The 14,814-nt window shown below is 46.2% G+C and overlaps 1 protein-coding gene across 1 annotated transcript in view; it reads right to left on the bottom strand.

The window, feature by feature from the left end:
• il7r (interleukin 7 receptor) overlaps positions 1 to 14,814 on the bottom strand; it is a 141,214-nt gene that overhangs the window by 28,055 nt on the left and 98,345 nt on the right. The gene's annotated exons all lie outside the window — the stretch shown is intronic.

A 14,814-nucleotide genomic window follows, 5' to 3' on the forward strand; every position in this document is an offset into this window, starting at 1 on the left:
TGGTGGAGGGGGTAATGTCAAACAACAGGGGAAACAGCACAAGGAGAATTGTCCTGGAGACCCTCGATAATCATTACCCTGTGACAGCTCTCAGGTGACAGGGCAATGGTGGGACTGGACTTGGGGGTGACAGGGAATTTACTGCTTGTTTTACACAGGAGGAGGCCATTCAACCCTTCGAGCCTGTTACACAGGAACAGGAGGAGGCCATTCAGCCCCTCGACCCTGTTACACAGGAATAGGAGGAGGCCATTCAGCCCCTCGAGCCTGTTGCACAGGAACAGGAGGAGGCCATTCAGCCCCTCGAGCCTGTTCCATCATTCGATTAGATCATGGCTGATCTGTATCTTACCTGTCTCGCCTCCCCTCTTATCCTTTTCCAACAAAAACCCATTGATCTCAGTTTTGACATTTTCAATTGACCCCCATGCTCAACAACATTGTGGGCTGTGAGTTCCAGATTTCCACAAGCTCTTTGTGAGAATACAGGAACATAAAAATAGGTGTAGGGTGGAGCTGAGGCAAACAACTAGCTATTGAATGGCAGAGCAGGCTCGAGGGGCCGAATGGCCTCCTGCATCTATTTCTTAAGCTCTATGTACATGGACAGCCACATTTACTTGGACCTCCAGTGTTTCCCGCTTTTCACTATTTAGAAAGTATCCTGTTCTCTTCTTTTTCGGTCCAAAGTGGATGATCTCACATTTGCCTGCATTGAAATCCATTGTCACAGTTTTGTCCATTCCAACAAGAGTGAAAGGTAGAGGGAAGCAATAACAGGGCTCCTTAGACAATGTGGGAGATAGAGATGATGATGAAACAAATAAAGAGGGTGTATGATACATGTCAGATGGATTCATCAAGTGAGAACCAGGCCATATACAATAGGTTGAGCGGGGATGTGAAGAGTAAAACACGACGGACAAAGACGGGATATGAGAATAGATTGTCAGCCAACATGAAAGGGAACTCAAAGATCTTCTACTGGAATGTAAATAGTAAGTGGGCAGTAAGAGGTGGAGTGGAGCTTATTAGGGACAAAGAGGGTAATATATGCTTCGAGGTGCAGGGCAAGGCTAATATACTGAATGAGTACTTTGTATCAGTGTTTACTAAGGAAGTGGAATCTGACAAAATATTAGTAGAAGCAGAGAGAGTAGAGGCAATGGATAGGGTAAAATTGAGAGCAGGGAGGTACTAAAAAGGCTGGCTATGTTCAGAGTAGATAAGTCACCTGGTCCAGATGGCTTGCATCCCAGGTGGCTAAAGGAAGTGGAGGTGGAGATAGTGGAAGGACTTGGCATCATCTTCCAATCCTCCCTGGATACAGGGGAGATACCAGAGGATTGGGGAGTGGCAAATGTGACACCTTTATTCAATAAAGGGTGTAAGAACATTCCTAGCAACTACAGGCCAGTTAGTTTAACATCAGTGGTGGGTAAGGTTTTAGAAACAATAATCAGAGGAAAAAAATCAACAGTCACTTGGAGTCGAGTTAATTAAGGAGAGCCAGCAGGGATTTGTAAAAGGCAGATTATCCTTAACCAATCTAATTGAATTCATTGATGAAGTAACAGAGAAGGTTGATGAAGGGAATGCAGTGGATCTTGTTTATACAGATTTTAAGAAAGCATTTGATAAAGTACCACATAATTTTTTATTTTTTTTAATTAGAGATACAGCACTGAAACAGGCCCTTTGGCCCATCGAGTCTGTGCCGACCATCAACCACCCATTTATACTAATCCTACACTAATCCCATATTCCTACCACATCCCCACCTGTCCCTATATTTCCCTACCACCTACCTATACTCGGGGCAATTGCTAATGGCCAATTTACCTATCAACCTGCAAGTCTTTGGAATGTGGGAGGAAACCAAAGCACCCGGAGGAAACCCACGCAGACACAGGGAGAACTTGCAAACTCCACACAGGCAGTACCCAGAATTGAACCCGGGTCGCTGGAGCTGTGAGGCTGCGGTGCTAACCACTGCGCCGCTGTGCCGCCCCTGGTTAACAAAATTGAGGCTCATGGAATAGGAGGGTCAGTGTCCAAAGGGTAAAAAAATGGCTTTTGACAGAAAACAGTGAGTTGTAGTAAATGTTTTTTTTCCAGACTGGAGGATGGTAGAGAGTGGTGTTTCCCAAGGGTCAGTGCTGGGACCACTGCTTTTTATGCTGTATATAAATGACTTGAATCTTGGAATACAGAGTAGAATCTCAAAATTTGGCAATGACACCAAACTTGGAGAAGTGACAAATAGTGAGGATGATATGAACTGCCTGCAACAGGATATAGATAGACTAGCAGAATGGGCAGAGAGGTAGCAGATGGAATTTAATACTGACAAGTGTGAGGTGATGCATTTTGGGAGGACTAACAAGGCAAGGAAATATACAATGGATGGTAGGACCCTAGGAAGTACAGAGGGTCAGAGGGACCTTGGTGTACTTGTCCATAGATCACTGAAGGCAGCAGCACAGGTAGATAAGGTGGTTAGGAAGGCATATGGGATACTTGCCTTTATTAGCCGAGGCATAGAATATAAGAGCAGGGAGGTTATGATGGAGCTGTATAAAATGCTAGTTAGGCCACAGCTGGAGTACTGTGTACAGTTCTGGTCACCACACTATAGGAAGGATGTGATTGCACTGGAGAGGGTAAGAGGAGATTCACCAGGATGTTTCCTGGGCTGGAGCATTTCAGCTATGAAGAGAGACAGAAAAGGCTAGGGTTGCTTTCCTTAGAGCAGAGAAGGCTGAGGGGAGATATGATTGAGGTATACAAAATTATGAGGGGCATTGAGAGGTTAGATAGGAAGAAACTTTTTCCCTTAGCAGAGGGGTCAATAACCAGGGGGCATAGATTTAATGTAAGGGGCAGGAGGTTTAGAGGGGATTTGAAGAAACATTTTTCACCCAGAGGGTGGTTGGAATCTGGAACACACTGCCTGAAGAGGTGGTAGAGGCAGGAACTCTCACAACATTTAAGAAGTATTTAGATGAGCACTTGAAATGCAATAGCATACAAGGCTACGGGCCAAGTGCTGGAAAATGGGATTAGAATAGTTAGGTGCTTGACGGCAGACACGATGGACCGAAGGGCCTGTTTCTGTGCTGTATAACTCTATGACTCGATGAAAAGTTCTCACAAGGACACAAGAACTAGAAGCGAAAGGTAATTATGGGTGACTCGAAGCTGCATATAGATTGGGCAAATCAAATTAGTCACAATACCGCAGAGGAGGAATTCTTGGAGTGCATACGGGATGGTTTTCTAGACCAATAAGTTGAAGAACCAACTAGACAACAGGCCATCCTAGACTGGGTATTGTGTAATGAGAGAGGAATAATTGACAATCTAGTGGTGCGAGACCCCTTGGGGACGAGTGACCATAATATGATAGAATTCTTCATCAAGATGAAGTGACATAGTTGATTCTGAGACTAGGGTCCTGAATCTTAATAAAGGAAACTACGAAGGTATGAGGCGCGAGTTGGCTATGACGGATTGGGAAACGTTACTTAAAGGGATGAAGGTGGATAGATAATGGCAAACATTTAAAGAGCGCATGGATGAACTGCAAGAATTGTTTATCCCTGTCTGGCGCAAAAGTAAAACTGGAAAGGGAGCCAAACCATGGATTACAAGGGAAATTAGAGATAGCATTAGATCCAAGGAAGAGGCATATAAATTCACCAGAAAAAACAACAGACCTGAGGATTGGGAACAGTTTAGAATTCAGCAAAGGAGGACCAAGGGATTGATTAAGAAGGGGAAAATAGAGTACGAGAGTAAGCTGTAAAAGTTTCTATAGGTATGTGAAGAGAAAAAGATTAGTGAAGACAAATGTAGGTCCCTTACAGTCAGAAACAGGGTAATTTATTATGGGGAACAAAGAAATGGCTGACCAACTAAATGCATACTTTGGTTCTGTCTTCATGAAGGAGGACACAAATATCATACCAGAAATGTTGGGGAACACTGGGCTTAGTGAGAGAGAGGAACTGAAAGAAATCAGTATTAGTAGAGAAATGGTGTTGGGGAAATTGATGGGATTGAAGGCCGATAAATCCCCAGGGCCTGATGGTCTGCATCCCAGAGTATTTAAGGAAGTGGCCCGAGAAATAGTGGATGCATTGGTGGTCATTTTCCAAGATTCTATAGACTCTGGAACAGTTCCTGCAGATTGGAGGGTAGCTAATGTAACCCCACTATTTAAAAAGGGAGGTAGAGAGAAAGCAGGGAATTATAGACCAGTCAGCCTGACGTCGGTAGTGGAGAAAATTCTAGAGTCCATTATCAAAGATTTTATAGCAGAGCACTTAGAGAACAGTGGTAGAATCGGACAGAGTCAGCATGGAATTACGAAAGGGAAATCATGCTTGACAAATCGACTAGAATTCTTTAAGGATGTAACGAGTAGAGTTGATGAGGGGGATTCTGTGGATGTGGTTTATTTGGACTTTCAGAAGGCTTTCGACAAAGTCCCACATAAGAGATTAGCGTGTAAAATTAAAGTGCATGGGATTGGGGATAGTGTATTGTGATGGATAGAAAATTGGTTGGCAGACGGGAAACAAAGAATAGGGATAAATGGGTCTTTTTCCAAATGGCAGGCAGTGACTAGTGGGGTACTGCAGGGATCGGTGCTCGGACCCCAGCTATTCACAATATACATTAATGATTTATATGAGGGAACTAAATGTAATATCTCCAAATTTGCAGATGAGACAAAATTGGTTGGGAGGGTGAGTTGTGAGGAGGCTATTAGAATCCTAGAGTGGTACAGCACTGAAACAGGCCCTTCGGCCCACCATGTCCATGCCGACCATAATGCTTATCTATACTAATCCCACCTGCCTGCATTAATTCCATATCTCTCTATGCCTTGCTCATTCAAGTACCTGTCCAGATGCCTCTTAAATGTTGCTACTATTCCTGCCTCCACCTCCTCAGGCAGCTCATTCCAGATACCCACTATTCTTTGTGTGAAAAATTTACTGCTTTGCTCCCCTTTAAACCTCCTCCCTCTCACCTTAAATCTATACCCTCTAGTTTTACTCACCTCTACCATGGGAAACAGACTCTGGCTATCTACCCTATCTATGCCTCTCATAATTTTATCTTCCCCTATCATGTCCCCTCTCAGCCTCCTTCGCTCCAGGGAAAACAGACCCAGCCTATCCAATCTCTCTTTATAACTCAAGCCCTCCAAACCAGGCAACTGGTGAATCTTTTCTGCACCCTCTCTAGCTTAATCACATCTTTCCTGTAGTGCGGCGACCAGAACTGCACACAGTACTCCAAATGCGGCCTAACCAACATCATGTACAACTGTAACCTAACGTCCCAACTCTTGTACTCAATGCCCAGGCCGATGAAGGCAAGCATGCCATATGCCTTCTTCACCACCCTGTCTACCTGTGCTGCCACTTTCAGGGAACTATGTACTTGCACTCCAAGGTGTCTCTGCTCAAGAACGCTCCCCAGGGCCCTGCCATTCACTGTATATGTCCTGCCCTGGTTTAACTTCCCAAAATGCATCACTTCGCACTTGTCTGCGTTAAATTCCATTTGCCAATCCCTTGCCCACTTTCCCAGTTTATCTATATCCTGTTGTAACCTTAGACACTCTTCTTCACTGTCCACTTTCCCACCAATTTTGGTGTCATCTGCAAACTTACTAATCATGCCCCCTACATTCACATTCAACTCATTAATATATATGACAAACAACAGAGGGCCCAGCACTGATCCCTGCAGCACACCACTGGTCACCGGCCTCCAATCTGAAAAACAACCCTCCACTACCACTCTCTGCCTCCTATCACCAAGCCAATATTGTAGCCAATTGGCGAGCTCACCCTGGATCCCATGTGTTCGAACCTTCTGGACCAGCCTACCATGCGGGACCTTGTCAAAGGCCTTGCTAAAGTCCATGTTGACAACGTCTACTGCCCTGCCCTCGTCAATCCTCTTGGTCACCTCCTCAAAAAACTCAATCAAATTCATGAGACATGATTTCCCACGCACAAAGCCATGCTGACTATCCCTAATCAGACCATGCCTTTCCAAATGCATATAAATCCTGTCTCTCAGAATCCCTTCCAATAACTTTCCCACCACTGATGTAAGGCTCACTGGCCTGTAGTTCCCTGGCTTATCCCTGCTACCCTTCTTAAATAAAGGCACAACATTAGCTATCCTCCAGTCTTCCGGTACCTCACCCGTGGTTAACGATGATACAAAAATCTCTGCCAGGGCCCCAGCAATCTCCTCCCTTGCTTCCCATAGCATCCTAGGATACACCTGGTCAGACCCTGGGGATTTATCCACCTTAATACGCTTCAAAACCTCCAACACCTCCTCCTTTGTAATGTTGATATGCTCCAGGATATCGCTGTTCCCTCCCTTGATCTCACTAGTTCCCATGACCACGGTAAATACGGACGAGAAATATTCATTTATGACCTTGCCCATTTCCCATGGCTCCACACATAGATTACCACACTGATCCTTAAGGGGACCTACTCTCTCCCTAGCTACCCTTCTACTCTTAATATACTTATAGAATCTTTTAGGATTCTCCTTTATCTTATCTGCCAGGGAAATCTCATGGCCCCTTTTCGCCCTCCTAATTTCCTTCTTAAGTGCAGTCCTATACTCCTTGAGTACATTTAGTTCCCTCATCTATATCATTAATATATATTGTGAATAGCTGGGGTCCTAGCACCGATCCCTGCGGTACTTCACTAGTCACTGTCTGCCATTCAGAAAAAGACCTGTTTATTCGTATTGTTTCCTGTCTGCCAACCAATTTTCTATCCATCGCAATACACAAGGACACAAGACCGAGAAGCAGACATTCTCATGATTGTGAAGTTTTAGTGGCTGACAATAAACATGAGAACAAATGATGTTTGGAGTTTATTCTCATTTACCAGTTAAGGGACAGCCCACCTTGTCACATCTTTGGATTTGTACTGAAACATTCCGTGCAGACGGTCCTTATTCATGGGAGTGTAGGTCGATCAACATAAAAGCTGTATTTCTGCAGGGTGATACTTTTCAGAGAGAAGTCTATCTGAAACCACCCAAAGAGGCAGCAGATGCAGAAGGAAAATTATGGAAACGAAACAAATGTGTCTATGGCCTTAATGATGCTTCCAGGGTGTGGTATTTCTCGGTGAGATCTGTTTTGTTGGAAATTGATTGTGTTCGACTAAAAGCAAATCCTGCAATGTTTTATTGGTATCATAAAGGGAAACTTTCAGGCGTCATCATGCTACCTTCTTCTTCTTTGGCCTCTTTGTCTTGAGAGACAATAGGTAATGGGCGGCACAGTGGCGCAGTGGTTAGCACCGCAGCCTCACAGCTCCAGGGACCCGGGTTCGATTCTGGGTACTGCCTGTGTGGAGTTTGCAAGTTCTCCCTGTGTCTGCGTGGGTTTCCTCCGGGTGCTCCGGTTTCCTCCCACATGCCAAAGACTTGCTGGTTGGTAGGTAAATTGGCCATTATAAATTGCCCCTAGTATAGGTAGGTGGTAGGGGAATATAGGGACAGGTGAGGATGTGGTAGGAATATGGGATTAGTGTAGGATTAGTATACATGGGTGGTTAATGGTCAGCACAGACTCAGTGGGCCGAAGGGCCTGTTTCAGTGCTGTATCTCTAAATAAAATAAAAATAAAAAAGTAAGCGTTTAGAGGTGGGTGGTCAATGGTTTGTGAAGCAGTGCCTGGAGTGGCTATAAAGGAAGACATGTCCTGGAAGGTAGCATCATCAGAGCAGATGCGTCTTAAAGGAAAATCATGTTCAACTAACTTGCTGGATTTTTTTGAGGAGGTAACAGAGAGGGTTGATGAGGGCAATGCTGTTGATGTGGTGTATATAGAGTTTCAAAAGGCGTTTGATACAGTGCCACACAACAGACTTGTGATCAAACCTGTAGCTCATGGAATAAAAGGGACGGAAACAACATGGATACGGAATTGACTGAGTGAAAGGAAACAAAGAGTAGTGGTTAATGGATGTTTTTCGGGCTGGAGGAAGGTTTGTAGTGGAGTTCCCCAGGGATCAGTGTTGGGTCCCTTGCTTTTCCTGATATATAAGCATGACCTAGACCTTGGTGTACAGGGCACAATTTCAAAGTTTGTGCATGATACGAAACTTGGAAACAGTGTGAACTGTGAGGAGGATAGTATAGAACTTCAAAAGGACATAGACAAGTTGGTGGAATGGGCAGACAGGTGGCAGATGAAGTTCAATGCAGAGAAATGTGAAGTGATTCATTTTGGTAGGAAGAACATGGAGAGACAATATAGAATAAAGGATACAATTCTAAAGGGGGTGCAGGAGCAGAGGGACCTGGGTGAATATGTGCATAAGTCATTGAAGATGGAAGGACAGGTTGAGAGAACAGTTAATAAAGCATACAGTATCCTGGGCTTTATTAACAGGGTCATCGAGTACAAGAGCAAGGAAGTTATGGTGAACTTGTATAAGACACTAGTTTGGCCTCAGCTGGAGTATCGTGTCCAGTTCTGGGCACCGCACTTTAGGAAAGAAGTGAGAGCATTGGAGAGAGAACAGAAAAGATTCATGAGAATGGTTCCATACACTGGAGAAGTTAGGACTGTTTTCCTTGGAGGAGAGAAGGCTGAGAGGTGATTTGATAGGGGTATTCAAAATCATGAGGGGTCTGGACAGAGTAGATAGAGAGAAACTGTTCCTACTCATGAAAGGATCGAGAACGAGAGGGCACAGATTTAAAGTGATTGGTAAGAGAAGCAAAAGCGACATGAGGAAAAGCTTTTTCACACAGCGAGTGGTTAAGGTCTGGAATGCACTGCATGAGAGTGTGGTGGAGGCAGGTTCAATTGATGCATTCAAAAGGGAATTAGACAGTTATATGAAAAGGAAGAATGTGCAGGGTTATGGGGAGAAGGTAGGGAATGGAACTGAGGGAAATTCTCTTTCAGAGAGCCAGTGCGGACATGATGGGTCGAATGTGCTGTAACAATTCTGTGATATTGTTTGTTTATGTCTCTCTCATTGAATTGGTTAATGGATAGAAAACAGAGTGCAGGAATAAATGGGTCATTTTTAAAATTCTTTCATGGGATGTGGGCGTCACTGGCCAGGCCAGCATTTATTGTCCATCCCTAATTGCCCTTGAGAAGGTGGTGGTGAGCTGCCTTCCTGAACCGCTGCAGTCCATGTGCGGTAGGTACAGCCACAGTGCTGTTAGGAAGGGAGTTCCAGGATTGTGACCCAGCGACAGTGAAGGAACGGCAATATAGTTCCAAGTCAGGATGGTGTGTGACTTGGAGGGGAACTTGCAGGTGGTTATGTTCCCATGCATTTGCTGCCCTTGTCCTTCTAGTTTGTAGAGGTCGCGGGTTTGGAAGGTGCTGTCTAAGGAGCCTTGGTGCATTGCTGCAGTGCATCATATAGATGGTACACACTGCTGCCACTGTGCGTCGGTGGTGGAGGGAGTGAATGTTTGTGGATGGGGTGCCAATCAAGCGGGCCGCTTTGTCCTGGATGGTGTCGAGCTTCTTGAGTATTGTTGGAGCTGCACCCATCCAGGCAAGTGGAGAGTATTCCATCACACTCCTGACTTGTGCCTTGTAGATGGTGGACAGGCTTTGGGGAGTCAGGAGGTGAGTTACTCATGGCAGGACTCCAAGCCTCTGACCTGCTCTTGTAGCCACGGTATTGACATGGCTACTCCAGTTCAGTTTCTGGTCAATGGTAGCCCCCAGAATGTTGATAGTGGGGGGATTCAGCGATGGTAATGCCATTGAATGTCAAGGGGAGATGGTTAGATTCTCTCTTGTTGGAGATGGTCATTGCCTGGCACTTGTGTGGCACGAATGTTACTTGCCACTTATCAGCCCAAGCCTGGATATTGTCCAGGTCTTGCTGCATTTCTACACGGACTGTTTCAGTATCTGAGGAGTCACGAATGGTGCTGAACATTGTGAAATCATCAGCGAACATCCCCACTTCTGACCTTATGATTGAAGGAAGGTCATTAATGAAACAGCTGAAGATGGTTGGGCCTAGGACACTATCCTGAGGAACTCCTGCAAGTGCCGCTTGATGGCACTGTTGATGACACCTTCCCTCACTTTACTGATAATTGAGAGTAGACTGATGGGGCGGTAATTGGCCGGGTTGGACTTGTCCTGCTTTTTGTGCACAGGACATACCTGGGCAATTTTCCACATTGCTGGGTAGATGCCAGTGTTATAGCTGTACTGGAACAGTTTGGCTAGGGGCGCGGCAAGTTCTGGAGCACAGGTCTTCAGTACTATTGCCGGAATATTGTCAGGGCCCATAGCTTTTGCAGTATCCAGTGCCTTCAGTCGTTTCTTGATATCACGTGGAGTGAATCGAATTGGCTGAAGTCTGGCATCTGTGATGCTGGGGACTTCAGGAGGAGGCCGAGATGGATCATGAACTCAGCACTTCTGGCTGAAGATTGTTGCAAATGCTTCAGCCTTATCTTTCGCACTGATGTGCTGGGCTCTCCCATCATTGAGGATGGGGATATTTGTGGAGCCACCTCCTCCAGTTAGTTGTTTAATTGTCCACCACCATTCTCGGCTGGATGTGGCAGGACTGCAGAGCTTAGATCTGATCTGTTGGTTATGGGATCGCTTAGCTCAGTCTATCGCATGCTGCTTACGCAGTTTGGCACGCAAGTAATCCCGGGTTGTAGCTTCACCAGGTTGACACCTCATTTTGAGGTATGCCTGGTGCTGCTCCTGGCATGCCCTCCTGCACTCTTCATTGAACCAGGGTTGGTCTCCTGGCTTGATGGTAATGGTAGAGTGGGGGATATGCCGGGCCATGAGGTTACAGATTGTGGTTGAGTACAATTCTGCTGCTGCTGATGGCCCACAGCGCCTCGTGGATGCCCAGTTTTACATTGCTAGATCTGTTCGAAATCTATCCCATTTAGCACGGTGATAGTGCCACACAACACGATGGAGGGTATCCTCAATGTGAAGGTGGGACTTCGTCTCCACAAGGACTGTGCGGTGGTCACTCCTACCAATACTGTCATGGACAGAAGCATCTGTGGCAGGCAGATTGGGGAGGACGAGGTCAAGTATGTTTTTCCCTCGTGTTGGTTCCCTCACCACCTGCCGCAGACCCAGTCTAGCAGCCATGTCCTTTAGGACTCGGCCAGCTCGGTCAGTAGTGGTGCTACCGAGTCACCCTTGGTGATGAACATTGAGGTCCCCCACCCAGAGTACATTTTGTGCCCTTGCTACCCTCAGTGCTTCCTCCAAGTGGTGTTCAACATGGAGGAGTACTGAGTCATTAGCTGAGGGAGGGCGGTAGGTTGTAATCAGTAGGAGGTTACCTTGCCCATGTTTGACCTGATGCCATGAGACTTCACGGGGTCCAGAGTCGATGTTGAAGACTCCCAGGGCAACTCCCTCCCTACTGTACACCACTGTGCCACCACCTCTGGTGGGTCTGTCCTGCTGGTGGGACAGGACATACCCGGGATGGTGATGGCAGTGTCTGGGACATTGTCTGTCAGGTATGATTCTGTGAGTATGACTATGTCAGGCTGTTGCTTGACTAGTCTGTGGGACAGCTCTCCCAACTTTGACACAAGCCCCCAGATGTTAGTAAGGAGGACTTTGCAGGGTCGACAGGGCTGGGTTTGCCGTTGTCGTTTCCGGTGCCTAGGTCGATGCCGGGTGGTCCGTCCGGTTTCATTCATTTTTATAGACTTTGTAGCAGTGAGGTACAACTGAGTGGCTTGCTAGGCCATTTCAGAGGGCATGCAAGAGTTAACCACATTGCTGTGGGTCTGGAGTCACATGTAGGCCAGACCAGGTAAGGACAGCAGATTCCCTTCCCTAAAGGACATTAGTGAACCAGATGGGTTTTTACAACCATCGACAATGGTTTCATGGCCATCATTAGACTAGCTTTTAATTCCAGATTTACTAATTGAATTCAAATTCCACCTTCTGCTGTGGTGGGATTTGAACCCATGACCCCAGAGAAATACCCTGGGTCTCTGGGTTACTAGTCCAGTGACAATACTACTACGCCACCGCCTACCCCGTGTGTGTGTTTTAGTGTGTGTGTGTCTCGCAGTCAGTAAGTGTGTGTGTGTCTCGCAGTCAGTGAGTGTGTGTGTGTGTCTCAGTCAGTGTGTGTGTGTCTCAGTCAGTGTGTGTGTCTGTGTCTGTGTCTGTGTGTGTGTGTGTGTGTGTGTGTGTCTGTGTCTCAGTCAGTGTGTGTGTCACAGTCAATGTGTGTGTGTGTGTCTGTGTCACGGTCAATGTGTGTGTGTCTGTGTCTGTGTCTGTGTCTCAGTCAGTGTGTGTGTGTGTCTGTTTGTGTCTCAGTCAGTGTGTGTGTGTGTCTGTGTGTGTGTGTCTGTGTGTGTGTGTGTCTGTGTCTCAGTATGTGTGTGTGTCAGTCAGTGTGTGTCTCAGTCAATGTGTGTGTGTATGTGTGTATGTCAGTCAGTGTGTGTGTGTCTCAGTCAGTGTCTGTCTCAGACAACGTGTGTGTGTGTGTATATGTGTGTGTGTCTCAGTCAATGAGTGTGTGTCTCAGTCAATGAGTGTGTGTCTCAGTCAGTGTGTGTCTCAGTCAGTGTGTGTGTGTGTGTGTGTATGTGAGTGTGTGTCTCAGTCAGTGTGTGTGTGTCTCAGTCAGTGTGTGTGTGTGTGTCTCAGTCAGTGTGTGTCTCAGTCAGTGTGTGTGTGTCTCAGTCAATGTGTGTGTATGTGTGTGTGTCTCAGTCAATGTGTGTGTGTATATCTGTGTGTGTGTGTTTGCGTCTCAGTCAGTGTGTGTCTCAGTCAATGTGTGTGTGTCTCAGTCAATGTGTGTGTGTGTGTGTATGTGTGTGTGTCTCAGTCAATGTGTGTGTGTCTCAGTCTATGTGTCTCTCAGTCAGTGTGTGTGTGTGTGTGTATGTGTCTCAGTCAATGTGTGTGCGTCTCAGTCAGTGTGTGTGTGTATGTGGGTGTGTCTCAGTCAATGTGTGTCTCAGTCAATGTGTGTCTCAGTCAGTGTGTGTGTCTCAGTCAATGTGTGTGTGTATTTTTGTGTGTGTGTGTCTCAGTCAATGTGTGTGTGTATCTGTGTGTGTGTGTATCTGTGTGCGTGTGTATGTGTGTGCGTCTGTATGTGTGTGCGTCTGTATGTGTGTGGGTCTGTATGTGTGTGGGTCTGTATGTGTGTGGGTCTCAGTCAGTGTGTGTGACTGAATGTGTCTGTCTGTATGTGTGTGTGTCCCTGTCTCACTCAGTATGTGTGTCGCTGTCTCACTCAGTATGTGTGTCTCTGTCTCAGTCAGTATGTGTGTGTCTCAGTCAGTATGTGTGTGTGTGTCTCAGTCAGTGTGTGTGTCTCAGTCAGTGTGTGTCTCAGTCAGTGTGTGTGTGTGTGTGTGTGTGTGTGTGTGTCTCAGTCAGTGTGTATCTCAGTATGTGTGTGTCTCAGTCAGTATGTGTGTGTGTGTCTCAGTCAGTGTGTGTGTGTCTCAGGCAGTGTGTGTGTGTCAGTCAGTGTGTGTGTGTATCTGTGTGTGTGTGTGAGTGTGTCTCAGTCAATGTGTGTCTCAGTGTGTGTGTGTGTATCTGTGTGTGTGTGTGTGCATGCATCTCAGTGTGTGTCTCAGTCGATGTGTGTGTGTCTCAGTCAATGTGTGTCTCAGTCAGTATGTGTGTGTGTGTGTGTCTCAGTCAATGTGAGTGTGTCTCAGTCAATGTGTGTCTCAGTCAGTATGTGTGTGTGTGTGTCTCAGTCAATGTGAGTGTGCGTCTCAGTTAGTGTGTGTGTGTGTATGTGGGTGTGTCTCAGTCAGTGTGTGTCTCAGTCAATGTGTGTGTATCTCAGTCAATGTGTGTGTGTATCTGTGTGTGTGTGGCTCAGTCAATGTGTGTGTGTGTGTGTCTGTATGTGTGTGTGTCTGTATGTGTGTGTGTGTCTCTGTCTCACTCAGTATCTGTGTCTCTGTTTCAGTCAGTATGTGTGTGTGTGTCTCAGTCAGTATGTGTGTGTGTGTCTCAGTCAGTGTGTGTGTGTGTCTCAGTCAGTGTGTCTGTCTGTATGTGTGTCTGTCTGTATGTGTCTCAGTCAGTGTGTGTGTGTATGTGTGTGTGTATGTGTGTGTGTGTCTCAGTCAGTGTGTGTGTCTCAGTCAGTGTGTGTGTCTCAGTCAGTGTGTGTGTGTCTGTATGTGTGTGTGTCTGTATGTGTGTGTGTCAGTATGTGTGTGTCTCTGTCAGTATGTGTGTGTGTCTCAGTCAGTATGTGTGTGTCAGTGTGTGTGTGTGTGTGTGTGTCTCAGTCAGTGTGTGTCTCAGTCAATGCGTGTGTGTCTGTCAATGTGAGTGTGTGTGTCTCAGTCAATGTGTGTGTGTCTGTGAGTGTGTGTCTCTGTCAATGTGTGTGTGTCTCAGTCAGTATGTGTGTGTGTCTCAGTCAGTGTGTGAGTGTGTCTCAGTGAGTTTGTGTGTGTGTCTCAGTCAATGTGTGTGTGTGTGTGTGTCTCAGTCAGTGTCTGTGTCACGGTCAATGTGTGTGTGTGTGTGTGTCTGAGTCAGTGTGTGTCTGCGTCTGTGTGTGTGTGTGTCTGTGTCTCAGTATGTGTGTGAGTGTCAGTCTGTGTGTGTCTCAGTCTGTGTGTGTGTGTGTCTGTGTGTATGTGTGTGTGTGTATGTGTCTGTGGTGTGTGTATGTCAGTCAGTGTGTGAGTGTCTCAGTCAATGTGTGTGTGTCTGTCAATGTGTGTGTGTCTCAGTCAGTGTGTGTG

This window comes from Heterodontus francisci, chromosome 4, assembly GCF_036365525.1.
Source record: "Heterodontus francisci isolate sHetFra1 chromosome 4, sHetFra1.hap1, whole genome shotgun sequence".
In the NCBI taxonomy this organism is placed as follows: domain Eukaryota; kingdom Metazoa; phylum Chordata; class Chondrichthyes; order Heterodontiformes; family Heterodontidae; genus Heterodontus; species Heterodontus francisci.